We start from the raw sequence: 13,566 nt of genomic DNA on the forward strand, positions 1-13,566 counted from the left end.
GAGGGGGTCCGTGCCGGGGAGGAGGATGGGGGGTCCGTGCCGGGGAGGAGGTTGGGGTCCGTGCCGGGGAGGGGGATGGGGGGGGTCCGTGCCGGGGAGGGGGATGGGGGGGGGGTCCGTGCCGGAGAGGGGGATGGGGGGGGGTCCGTGCCGGGGAGAGGGATGGGGGGGGTCCGTGCCGGGGAGAGGGATGGGGGGGGTCCGTGCCGGGGAGAGGGATGGGGGGGGGGGTCCGTGCCGGGGAGGCGGATGGGGGGGGGGTCCGTGATTGGGGGGGGGGGTGGTCCGGGATGGGGGGGGTCCGTGCTGGGGAGGGGGCTGGGGGGGTGGTCCGGGCTGGGGGGGGGTGGTCCGGGCTGGGGGGGGGGTCCGGGCTGGGGAGGCGGATGGGGGGGGGGTCCGTGATTGGGGGGGGGGTGGTCCGGGATGGGGGGGTCCGTGCTGGGGAGGGGGCTGGGGGGGTGGTCCGGGCTGGGGGGGGGTGGTCCGGGCTGGGGGGGGTGGTCCGGGCTGGGGGGGGGTGGTCCGGGCTGGGGGGGGGGTCCGGGCTGGGGGGGGGTCCGTGCTGGGGAGGGGGATGGGGGGTGGTCCGGGCTGGGGGGGTGGTCCGGGCTGGGGGGGGGGGGTGGTCCGGGATGGGGGGGGTCCGTGCTGGGGAGGGGGCTGGGGGGGGGTGGTCCGGGCTGGGGGGGGGTCCGGGCTGGGGGGGGGTCCGTGCTGGGGAGGGGGATGGGGGGTGGTCCGGGCTGGGGGGGTGGTCCGGGCTGGGGGGGGGCGGTGGTCCGGGCTGGGGGGGGGTGGTCCGGGCTGGGGGGGGGGGGGGTTGTCCGGGCTGGGGGGGGGTCCGTGCCGGGGAAGGGGATGGGGGGGGTCCGTGTCGGGGAGGGGGATGGGGGGGTCCGTGCCGGGGATGGGGGGGGGGTCCGTGCCGGGGATGGGGGGGGGGGTCCGTGCCGGGGATGGGGAGTCCGTGCCGGGGAGGGGGAGGGGGATGGGGGGTCCGTGCCGGGGATGGGGGGGGTCCGTGCCGGGGAGGGGGATGGGGGGGGGTCCATGCCGGGGAGGGGGATGGGGGGGGGGGTCCGTGCCGGGGAGGAGGATGGGGTGTCCGTGCCGGGGAGGGGGATGGGGGGGGGTCCGTGCCGGGGAGGAGGATGGGGTGTCCGTGCCGGGGAGGGGGATGGGGGCGGAGGTCCATGCCGGGGAGGAGGATGGGGGGGGGGTCCGTGCCGGGGAGGAGGATGGGGTGTCCGTGCCGGGGAGGAGGATGGGGTGTCCGTGCTGGGGAGGGGAATGGGGGGGGGGGGGAGGGGGCTGGGGGGGGGGGGAGGGGTCCGTGCCGGGGAGGAGGTTGGGGTCCGTGCTGGGGAGAGGGATGGGGATGGGGGCGGGGGTCCATGCCGGGGAGGAGTTTGGGGTCCGTGCCGGGGAGGGGGATGGGAGGGCAAGTGAGTTGGTCCACCTGGCCAAGTGCCAGCCTCCAACAGTTGGACCCATGCGGTCCATGCCACCTGGCTGGGGGGAGGAGGGGATATGGGCAATGATGACATGTCGCTGTTCCCCCCCCCCCCCCCCCCCCCCAAACCAGGCCATCATGTTTTCCGATCATCCAGCGATGTTGGCCGCCGTGGGGGCAGCCGCTCATGTCTATGTTGCCCTGGATGAGGAGGAGGAGGAGCGTGCCAGAGAGGCGGCGCAGGCTGCCGCAGAGGGGCAGGCGGCAGCCGCCCAGGCTGGAGGGACACCTGACCGACAGGACGAGGAGGGGGAGGAGGACGTCGCGGCCCCACGGCAACGGAGGCACCCGAGGGCGCCCCGTGTGTACCGGCCCCGGCAGTCATACCAGGACCTCACGGACCGGGAATGCAGGAGGAGACTCCGGATGAGGCGGGAAACCGTGGCACACATCTGCCACCTGCTGGCACACCTGTCACCGCGTGGCACTGGCGGGGGACACCCTCTCCCCGTGTCCGTCAAGGTTACGGTGGCCCTGAACTTTTATGCAACGGGGTCATTCCAGGCACCGAGTGGGGACCTGTCCGGCATATCGCAGACATCGGTGCATCCGGGCAGTGACAGACGCCCTATATGCCATGGCGCACCACTACATCCGCTTCCCTGTGGACCGGGCCAGCCAAGATGCCCGGGCCGTGGGCTTCTCTGCCGTGGCCGGGTTCCCCATGGTCCAGGGCGCGATCGATGGGATGCACGTCGCCGTGCGGCCACCTGCAGATAACAGGGCCGTGTTCACCAATAGGAAGGGGACCTATTCGATGAACATACAGGTGGTCTGCGACCACCGCATGATGATCCTGCAAGTCTGCGCCTGTTACCCAGGCAGTGTACACGACTCATACGTGTTGTCGCGGTCATCCATCCCCAGCATGTACGAGGTACGCCATCCCCGGCTGAGGGGCTGGTTGCTGGGCGACGGGCTACCCATTGCGATCGTGGCTGATGACGCCTGTACGGAGGCCACGCAATGAGGCGGAGAACCGCTACAATGATGCCCATGTAGCGACAAGGGGAGTGATCGAGAGGTGCTTTGGCGTGCTGAAGATGCGTTTCAGGTGCCTAGACACCTCTGGGGGCGCCCTCCAGTATCGGTCAGATCGGGTCGGCCACATCATTGTGGTGTGCTGCGTCCTGCACAACATAGCCCAGCAGAGGGGCGATGTGCCGCAGGCAGAGGAGGGCGGAGTGGAGGAGCAGCAGGAAGAGGCGCAGTCCTCCCCAGGTGAGGGGGATGGGGGCAATGGTAAGGGCAGACGGGCTAGACACAGGCGGGTGGCTGTCCACCGTTACCGGCTGGCCCAGCGGGCACGGGACAGACTGATAGCCGCCCGCTTCACTGACTAGATGGGCGTGGGAATCGGGTCGTATGGCCACAGACCGCACACCATGGCAACAGCCGACCACCCACACCCGGACCATCCCTGCATGCGGCTGTGACACTGCAGCGTACGGTCCCGTCCTCTGCCCGGGGGGATGTTGATGGCGGGCCAGGGGGAAGGGGGCAGACTCACCTGGGGCTGAGGTAAGACCACCCCTCACACACACACACTTGCGCTCAACGTACATGACACCCCCGCACGCTTTGGACAGAGCACAAAGGCAGCTTCTGTAGGTGTAACATTGACTTTAATAACCAAACTAGTTCATGCACGTGCCCTAGCCCCTAAAACTCACCTGTGCCCTGCACCCGTGCCAACTTACTCAGTGTCTAATTGTTTGGCCTTACGGGCCCTTTGACTACGTCTACGTGGTTCCCCAGACGGTACAGCAGAACTGGAGGTGGACTCCTGTGATTCCTGCCCTCTGACACTGGATCCCTTTGGCGGCCGTTTCCTGGGGCGTCCTGGCCTAGATGGGCCAGGCTGCGGCCCGGGCGACTGGGATGGCGAGCTGCCAGCCTGTCCTGCCCGTTGCCCACCCGATGCACCTGGGACGGAAGGGGGGGGAGTTTGAGGTGTCGCGGTGTTCCCGGACCTCCCCTACAGTGGGACCCGGGACGGACCACACCACCTCCTCCTCCCTCGGGGTGCCCGATGGCCCCCAGGCCTCTACATGGGTGGGGGATGTGAACGGACTGGCCATCCGACGCCCCCCCCGGTATCTGGCGCTGCCAGTCCTGGAGGCCCGTGCTGGTATCGACAGGGGTCTGCAGGTTTGCAGCCATGGAGCCCAGGGGGTTGGCAAACCCTGTCTGTGACTGTGCGACGCCGGCTCGCACATGGCCACTGGCGCCGATGCCCTCAGCGATGGCCTGCAGAGACTGGGCCATGGCCTGCAGAGACTGGGCCATGGCCTGCAGAGACTGGGCCATGGTGTTGAGCGCCTCTGCCATCTGGCGCTGGCACTGGCTCATGGCCTCCTGTGAGAGGGCAGCCATGTCCTGGGCCACAGACGCCGCCTGCACGGAAAGCCCCAGGCCTCGCAAACCATTCCCCATGTCTGACACCGTCGCACCCATTGCCTCCACCGCGGACGCCACCCGTGCGGTGTCGGCCTGGGTGGCACGCATGACCGGCACCACTTCCAGCTCCTGGACGCGGGTGGACTCCTCCACCTGCGACTGCAGCCGCCGCAAGCCGGCCGTCACCCTCTTCGCTCGTCTCCGGGTCGGTGGTTACATCGGATCGATGGGTGGGTGTGGTAACTCCAGGAACCCGGGATCCATCTGGGCGGCAGATGTTCGCTTGGGCTGGGCTGCCCTCCGACCGCCCGGCCCCTCTGCTGCTCCTACCTCCACCTGCTGTACCGGGACGGCTGTGTTGTGCGCACCAGTGAGTGTACCAGACGCCTCATCACTAAAGTGCCCAACCAAGGTGAGTGTTTCTGCGATGGTGGAGGGTGTTGGTGAAAGCAGTGGCGTTGTGTCGTGCTCTTCGTCCCACTCTGAGTCCATGGGACTTTGGGGTTGGGGTTCGTCTCCACCCATCCACTCTGAGTCACTGTCCGGTATTTCGTCTTCCCGGGTAGGGGTGTCCTGGGTAGTGCTGTCCCAGGTAGTGCTGTCCCGGGTAGTGCTGTCCCGGGTAGGGGTGTCCTGGGTAGTGCTGTCCCGGGTAGGGGTGTCCCGGGTAGTGCTGTCCCGGGTAGGGGTGTCCTGGGTAGTGCTGTCCCGGGTAGGGGTGTCCTGGCTAGTGCTGACCCGGGTAGGGGTGTCCTGGGTAGTGCTGTCCCGGGTAGGGGTGTCCTGGGTAGGGGTGTCCTGGGTAGGGGTGTCCTGGCTCGGATGTGACGGGGGCCTGTGGCTGCCCCCCTCGTCGCTGGGTGGCACACGCCTGCGTCGTTGCTCCCGCACGTGACGGGGGTGTCGTCTCCCTGTTGCTCCAGGTCTCTCCGTCTCCCGTGGTGTGCGAGGGGCATCCTGCGGGCGTCGCATGCCGGAGGGTCCGGGTCCCTCCGTCTCCCGTGGTGTGCGAAGGGCATCCTGCGGGCGTGGCATGCCGGATGGTCCGGGTCTCTCCGTCTCCCGTGGTCTCCGAGGGGCATCCTGCGGGCGTCGCATGCCGGATGGTCCGGGTCTCTCCATCTCCCGCGGCCTCCGAGGGGCATCCTGCGGGCGTCGCATGCTGGAGGGTGCGGGTCTCTCCGTCTCCTGTGGTCTCCGAGGGGCATCCTGCGGGCGGTGTGCATCTGCGGGGATGGGTGCCTGGACGTTTGCTCCTGCGATACACAATGAAGCATGCATGGTTAGACATCAGGCAGTGATCAGGTGATATGGGGGAGGGGGATATAGGGGAGGGGGGATATGGGGACGGGCTGTCGGTGGCTCACTTGCTAGTACGCCCCCGACCTCTGCATCAGCAACCTCCCGGTCCTCAGGTCCGCCAGCCAGTTCCAGGGCCCTTTCCTTGTGTTCGGTCAGTGGCCTCTCATCAGCGGGCCCTCCTCCAGTCCTCACATGCTCCCTATTGTTGTGTGCGCGCTTCTCCTGTGGCGGGGGGGTTGGTGGGGGTGGTGGCAGGGGTAAAAGGCAACAGTGTAAGGCAGGTATATGAATGCACGCCATCGGTTGCGCGTGCATTGCAGAGGTTAAGGTTAGGGCTGGATTCACTTGGGGATATGGGGGAGGGGGGGATATGGGGGAGGGGGGATATGGGGAGTGGGGGATATGGGGAGGGGGATATGGGGGAGGGGGGATATGGGGGAGGGGGGATATGGGGAAGGGGGTGATATGGGGGAGGGGGTGATATGGGGGAGGGGGTGATATGGGGGAGGGGGTGATATGGGGGAGGGGGTGATATGGGGGAGGGGGGGATATGGGGGAGGGGGGGATGGGGGAGGGGGGGATATAGGCGAGGCTCACCCTGCCTGCTCTGACGAGGTCGTTCACCTTCTTGTGGCACTGGGTGCCTGTCCGTGGTGTCAGGGCCGCAGCGGTGACGGCCTCTGCCACTTCCCTCCACAGACGCCGGCTGTGGCGTGGGGCAACTCTGCGGCCGTGCCCGGGATACAGGGCGTCCCTCCTCTGCTCCACCGCGTCCAGGAGCGCCTCCACATCGCGTGACTCGAACCTCGGGGCTGAGCGGCGGCCAGCCATCCAGTCGGGTGTTCCGGTCGGGTGGGGGGGAGCAGCGCGGCCTTATGAGCCGTCACGCCGTGCGGTGTGTATGACGCTGCACGGCGTGAACCACGTGCGCAAGCGCGGATCCCGTCACGTCGCTGCTAGCCCATTTCAGGCCGGAGACTTTTGAACCATTTTTCCGTCGTGACGCAAGTCAGATTTGCGCCGTTTTTTGCGCCGATCGGCGGATTTTGCGCCGATAACGGAGAATTTCGCCCCCGGTCTGCAACTTCTGACAAATCCTTTACTGTGCATTGTTTGAAAATCTTATCAGTTACAGTAAATAATCAGCCTTCTCTCAGATTCCCAGCCTGGAGGTTGCAACACTCCCAGCTTCCGATGATAGTTTCAAAAATTGAAAATCCTCCTTCACCAAGTGCATCAAGTTAACATCTTGCAAACTTCCACCGAGCACATATCTGAGATATAACGTAACTGCGACCTGACACTTGAAAGTTTGACTCTCAGTTGGAGACTCAGTTGGTTTTAATATCTAAATACTGGCGCACTCAACTGCACATCGCACCAAAGTATTTTCACATTGTTGTTAAGTTAGTATCTTTGTAAATAAATTTGTTTACAAGCATGGGATAATTCACATCTTTTAAAAAAAATTTAGAGTATTTTTTCCAATTAAAGGGCAATTTAGCGTGGCCAATCCACCTCGCCTGTACATCTTTGGGTTGTGGGGGCGAAACCCACGCAAACACGGGGAGAATTGCAAACTCCACACGGACAGTGACCCAGAGCCGGGATCAAACCTGGGACCTCGGCGCCGCGAGGCAGCAGCGCTAAACCACTGCGCCACCCGTGCTGCCTGGATAATTCACATCTCATCTCATTTCACATGAATGGTGCTATTTATAAAATAATCAATAGTGCTTACATTCTGATGTCCCAGGGATGAAGGAGATTAGGTTTCCTCAGATTGATCACTGACTTGTTCCGATCCATTGCTTGCTGCATTTATACACTGAACGCTTGAACAAGTCTGTGTCATTGCAGACCACAAACTGCAGATAGCAGGAAGCTGAAATAGAGGGAGCAATTGTAGTACCTTCAGGGCAAGTGAACCCTTGTCATTCAATTCCAAAGAGCATTTCTCCAGTGTTTTGTGAATCATAATCTTCACTCAATCTTTCTTAATGCAGAATGAGTAATGGAGTATCTTAAATGTATTTTCTTAAAAACTCTTATTAACTTGAGAGTCGTAGGAAGTAATGGCACTTCTGAATATTTCACTGAGAACATAAGGGGGGATAAATGTTGTCCCTCACCCACTTTTGGGGAATGCACTGACTTATTATTGTACCAAAAACATACATTTGCCCACTCATTGTCGGTGGGTTAACCCATGAACGATTTAGCCTGGTTTTGCTGCCTGCAATTTATTTCTCATCCCTTTGAGGTTTGTCTTAAATATAAAATTAAGTTTGTGACTCTCTCTCTCCCAAAGCTAAAATCAAATTCAATCACGTTATGATCGCCGTTTGCAAGACATCCCCATGTCATCGGATTGTTAGCATCAGATTTCCTTTGTGTTGAATGTTGCAACGAATGGTTATTAGTTTTAGAACATTACAGCGCAGTACAGGCCCTTCGGCCCTCGATGTTGCGCCGACCTGTGAAACCACTCTAAAGCCCATCTGCACTATTCCCTTATCATCCATATGTCTATCCAATGACCATTTGAATGCCCTTAGTGTTGGCGAGCCCACTACTGTTGCAGGCAGGGCATTCCACGCCCTTACTACTCTCTGAGTAAAGAACCTACCTCTGACATCTGTCTTATATCTTTCTCCCCTCAACTTAAAGCTATGTCCCCTCGTGCTAGACATCACCATCCGAGGAAAAAGGCTCTCACTGTCCCCCCTATCCAATCCTCTGATCATCTTGTATGCCTCAATTAAGTCACCTATTAACCTTCTTCTCTCTAACGAAAACAGCCTCAAGTCCCTCCAGCCTTTCCTCATAAGATCTTCCCTCCATACCAGGCAACATTCTGCTAAATCTCCTCTGTACCCTTTCCAATGCTTCCACATCCTTCCTATAATGCGGCAACCAGAATTGCACTCAATACTCCAAATGCGGCCGCACCAGAGTTTTGTACAGCTGCAACATGACCTCATGGCTCCGGAACTCAATCCCTCTACCAATAAAAGTTACAATAACTCCTCTTAAGATTCCAGCATGAGGTGTTTAATCATTAGTTTTATTGCTGACTGATTAATGATCTGCCATATATTAAATGACAAGAAAACATGCAATTAACACAACCAACCTCTCGGGTTCACTGACTACCTTAAGAAAGCATGTTTCAATCAAAGGGAATGATTTATTCCATTGCCAAGATCTGGCGCAATCAGCTCCAGTTTTCAGGCCCTCTGCATGGTGTCTGATCTTCCAAAATGTTCCATCTTAAAGAGGGAGCATTCTATTTATGTTAATACATTAATGTCTAAGTAACAAGTAGGTCAGATGTTGTTAGATTTTATCCTGCACATAATCATTTTGACCTTTGGTTCCAGCCTACAAGTTTTGTTGGATTGAATTTGCTTATTGTCACCTGTACCGAGGTACAGTGAAAAGTATTTTTCTGCAAGCAGCTTAAACACATCATTTGGTACATGAAAAGAAAAAAAAGGAAAATACATCATAGGGCAACACAAGGTACACAATGTAAAAACATGGACACCGGCATCGGGTGAAGCATACAGGAGTGTAGTATTAATCAGGTCAGTCCATAAGAGGATCGTTTAGGAGTCTGGTAACAGCGGGGAAGAAGCTGTCCTTTAATCTGTTAGTGCGTGTTCTCAGACTTCTGCATCTCGTGCCCGATGGAAGAAGTTAGAAGAGTGAGTAAGCTGGGTGGGAGGGGTCTTTGATTATGCTGCCCGCTTTCCCCAGGCAGTGGGAGATGTAGACAGAGTCCATGGGTGGGAGGCAGGTTTGTGTGATGGACTGGGCTGTGTTCACGACTCTCTGAAGTTTCTGTGTAAGTGTGAAGGTGTTCTGATCCCTGTGGGGAAACAGTAAACCCCAAAAACTGAATTTACTGAGTCACAGAATCATCATAATAATAATTTTAATTATTGTCACAAGTAAGCTTACATTAACACTGCAATGAAGTTACTGGGAAAATTCCCTAGTCTCCACATTCCGGCTCCTGTTCGGGTACACCGAGGGAGAATTCAGAATGTCTAAATTACCTAACAAGCACGTCTTTCAGGACTTGTGATCCCTAAAGGAAGAAATTACCAACAAGATTCCACTTGTAGCTTTTACTTTGACATGAATCAGAACCAATGTAAATTACACCTGGATTAACAGGCAAATGATCCTTTTTAAAATAAATTTAGAGTACCCAATTCATTTTTTCCAATTAATTAAGAGGCAATTTATCATGGCTAATCCACCGATCCTGCACATCTTTTGGGTTGTTGGGGCGAAACCCACGCAAACATGAAATGAATGTGCAAACTCCACACGGACAGTGACCCAGAGCTGGGATCGAACCTGGGACCTCGGCGCCGTGAGGCAGCAGTGCTAACCACAGCGCCACCGTGCTGCCAGGCAAATAACCCTTAATTAATAATGTAAATTTCACTTTTAATATTACATAGTCTTATTTAACCAGGATGTGAAAGCACTGGCGAGTGCAGGAGTTACGTTAATGGTTCCAGGGATGAGAAACTTCAGTGTTGAGGATAGATTGGGGAGATTGAGAGAAGGAGGCTGAGAGGAGATTTAATAGAGATGTTCATCAACGTGTTTTCTTATTTTGAACTTGAGTAGTAGGTAAACTGGGATGGATTCTGTTGGTAAGACGGAAAAAACAGAACAACGCAACCCTTTTAATTTAGAGACAGATGTGAAAAAGGAAATTGAGTCTTTATATTCTGGCAAGGCATGTGTTGATAATCCCTTGAGTTATCAGTCCTATCTAACCAGAAGCACTACTCCCAAGACCAAAGAAGGCACTTTCTTATTCAACTTCTGAGCTGCCAATTGTGGCACCAACTAGACATGCCCGACCCGTGAATGCTTGAAATATCTGTCACTGGGGAGAAGCATCAACTAAATAAAGTTAACAGGATGTATTGTACTCCATGGGTGGGATGAGATTTAAACGTTGGTGTGTTAGTGTCCAGTCATAAATAAATAAATAACCTTTTATTGTCACAAGCAGGCTTACGTTAATACTGCAATGAAGTTACTGTGAAAAGCCCCTAGTCGCCACATTCCGGCGCCACGGAGGGAGAATTCAGAATTCTCAGCTGGTATGTGAATTGAACCCACACTGCTGGCCTTGTTCTGCATCACAAACCAGCTGTCTAGCGTCATGTGAGAGTACCTTTAAGAAATGGGTGTTTAAGAAATGTACCTTTAAGAAATGAGTGTTTATCAGTGATGTCAGAGTGTGTGTGGAACTGGGCTGGATGTCAGCTTTTTCCGTTAGTTTTAGGCTGTTTGCTGCAGGGTGTGTTTTAGTTTTGTTTTCAGTGTTGGAGCTGAAGCCAGACAGAGCAGGTGTACTGCTGTTCTCTCTGCCATGAAAAGACTATCTCTTGATCATTTAGTGAATTCAGAATTATGAATGTTCTCAGTAGTGAATGTCAACCTAATGTGCTTCTGTTAAAAGGTGTTTCTTTTGTCTTCTGGATGTTGTTTGGAAAGTTATTAAGAATTATATGTGTTGTATTCTTTGGGGGTTGTATTTGAATTAATGGTTGCTAAGATGTTCACTATGTTTTAAAAGGTTAACTTGAGTTCATAGAATAAACATTGTTTTGCTTTAAAAAATACTTTTCCATTTCTCTTGTATCACACCTGTAGAGTGGGCCGTGTGCTCCCCCATACCACAATCTATTAAAAGTTGTCGGTCAGGTGAATTCCATGATACACTTTGGGGTTCTCTAAACCCTGGCCCATAACACTAGACCACTGAGCTAAACCAGCACTGCATGGCCCAGTTGGTGGCAATCCTGCCTCTGACTCCGAGGTTGTGACTTCTAAGTCTTCACTCCAGAAGCTTGAAATCTTTTAAAAACATTTTTTAAGAGTACCCAATTCTTTTTTTTTTCCAATTAAGGGGCAATTTAACGTGGCCAATCCACCGACCCTGCACATCTTTGGGTTGTGGGGGTGAAACCCACGCAGTCACGGGGAGAATGTGCAAACTCCACACGGACAGTGACCCAGAGCCGGGATCGAACCCGGGTCCTCGGTGCTAACCATTGCACCACCATGCCGCTGTTTGAACACAGAAATCTAGGCTGACATCCCGGTGTTGCACTGCCAGGAGATGCAGTCTTTCAGATGTGACATTAAACTGAGGCTCCATCTGCCCTCTCTGGTGAAGGTAAAGATCCCATGCCACTATTTAAAAGAAGAGGAGGGGAGTTATTCCCGGTGTCCTGGCCAATATTTTCCCTCAAATCCAAATGCCAAAACAAATGACCTGGTTATGATTATTTTATGATTTGTGGGTGTTTGCTGTGTGCAGATCAGCAGCTGAGTTTCCTACTTTGCAATAGGGCAGTGATGGGCAACCGAGGCTGGGTCGCATGAGTGGCTCTCCTTCATCTCAGTGGGCCTCAAGATTGAAATCGGGCTTGTTCACTAACCATGACCCTGGAATAAAATTAAATACATTTAACATGTGCTGAATCTTCCATAACAAGTTATAGAACATGCTTAATCAGTCATATATTAATAGAACTGTCATCAACTTCAAATGATAGAAACAAACTGGGTTGAACGGTAGCACAGTGGTTAGCACTGTTGCTTCACAGCGCCAGGGTCCCAGGTTTGATTCCCACTTAGGTCACTGTCTGTGTGGAGTCTGCACCTTCTCCCTGTGTCTCCATGGGTTTCCTCCCACAAGTCCTGAAAGACGTGCTGTTAGGTAATTTAGACATTCTGAATTCTCCCTCAGTGTACCCGAAATATTTTCAATATTTGGATGCCGAGAGTGCATGGCTCTTACAGTCGATGTCGTGAGCAATCAGCACACACCTCACTCGCCCTTTCTTTACGTGCGTATCACTTCAGTCATACCGGTAGGAAAAAAGTTATGCGGATGGAAACCAGTGAAACGTGGTAACTCAGCGTCTGGGCAACAGTCACGAAAATATCTATGGGCTGCACTCAGATGGGCCACATGTGGTCCCAGGCTGCAGGATGGCCACCTGCAATAGTGGCTGCATTTTTTTAAAAAGCTCTCCCTAAGGTTGGAAGCCCTTTGTTATTGGCAAATATGACATTGCAAACCGAGTACTTTCAAATGGTGGCAGAGGTAGGTGACAAAGGGTTGGTAAAGGCAATTTTCTTTTTAATGTGCTGCTATCCAAGATGTTTGAGGCCAAAATACTGTATTTGTAAAGAAAACAGGTGAAGCTGCATTGGAAAAGCTGTCGGATTAATCTTCTAGGATGAGTTTTTAAATCGTCTTTCTTCACCTAAAGCCTTGTGACCTTACCTGGTGCATTAGTGAATTTTCATATTGCAAGGCAAATGATGAAGAGTCTTGATAATAAATGGATGAAAAACTGAATACACGGTCAGAGGGTCAGTAACCAGATTTATGAGAATTGTCAAATTAATTGGGGAGATGGAATTTCATTTACTCAGCGAGTTGTGGTCTGGAATAAACGAGTGAAAGGGCGGTGGAAGGAATTTCAGCAATAACTTGCAGGGGAGTGAGAGTAATTGGGATAGCTCTTTCAAAGACTGGCAGAGGGCCTATAGGTTTCCTGCTGTGCTGTATGATTCTACCTTTATTTCGTTTGTGGCTTGTTTTCACCTCTGGAATTGTTTAATTTAGGATGATGTTTTCTTTTATAACGTAGATCAGGCATGACTTTCAGCCTTTAGAAGGTTAAACGAATGACAAATGTTGTCGTGCAATGTTCTTATTTGTGAGCAGGTGCTGTTGGGTGAGATGGTTTTGTGCTGTCATATCTTAGATGACATCTGTATAAGCAATTGAACGGCGAAGCAACAATCAGAATTGAAGGCCCAAAGGGGTAGTTTGTAACACATCTCCCTGGAGTTGCAGCAGTGCGAGTGGTGTGAAACAGCCGTCAGCCCAGACGCAAATAATCCCAACTTGATGCTTGTTTCATTGCATTACGTGGGACACATCCTCTTAATGTGCCTCATTAGTCTGATGCTTATGCAGCTACTGATCTTTCCCTCATTTTCATCTTTAGTATTCTTGATTCCAGTAAAATCCTCTCTTGCCCCCCCCCCCCCTCAAATCCACAAATCTGCCCTCCCTCGTTTTAACACTGAATGGCATTTGAAATTCAAGAAACATGCTGTGATGTGGGAGAATACTTTGCAAAGCAGGCATGTTAATACCTCTTGAAACAGCACAAGAACATCATATTCATCCCTTAATAGCAACAACACTAACCTGATTTGTTAGTGAGAAATGGAAGACACCAATTACAGATACTTGAACTGTGCTCTTCGAGGGGAGTTGGTTT

Source organism: Scyliorhinus torazame, chromosome 22 (genome assembly GCF_047496885.1).
Source record: "Scyliorhinus torazame isolate Kashiwa2021f chromosome 22, sScyTor2.1, whole genome shotgun sequence".
Taxonomy (NCBI): Eukaryota; Metazoa; Chordata; class Chondrichthyes; order Carcharhiniformes; family Scyliorhinidae; genus Scyliorhinus; species Scyliorhinus torazame.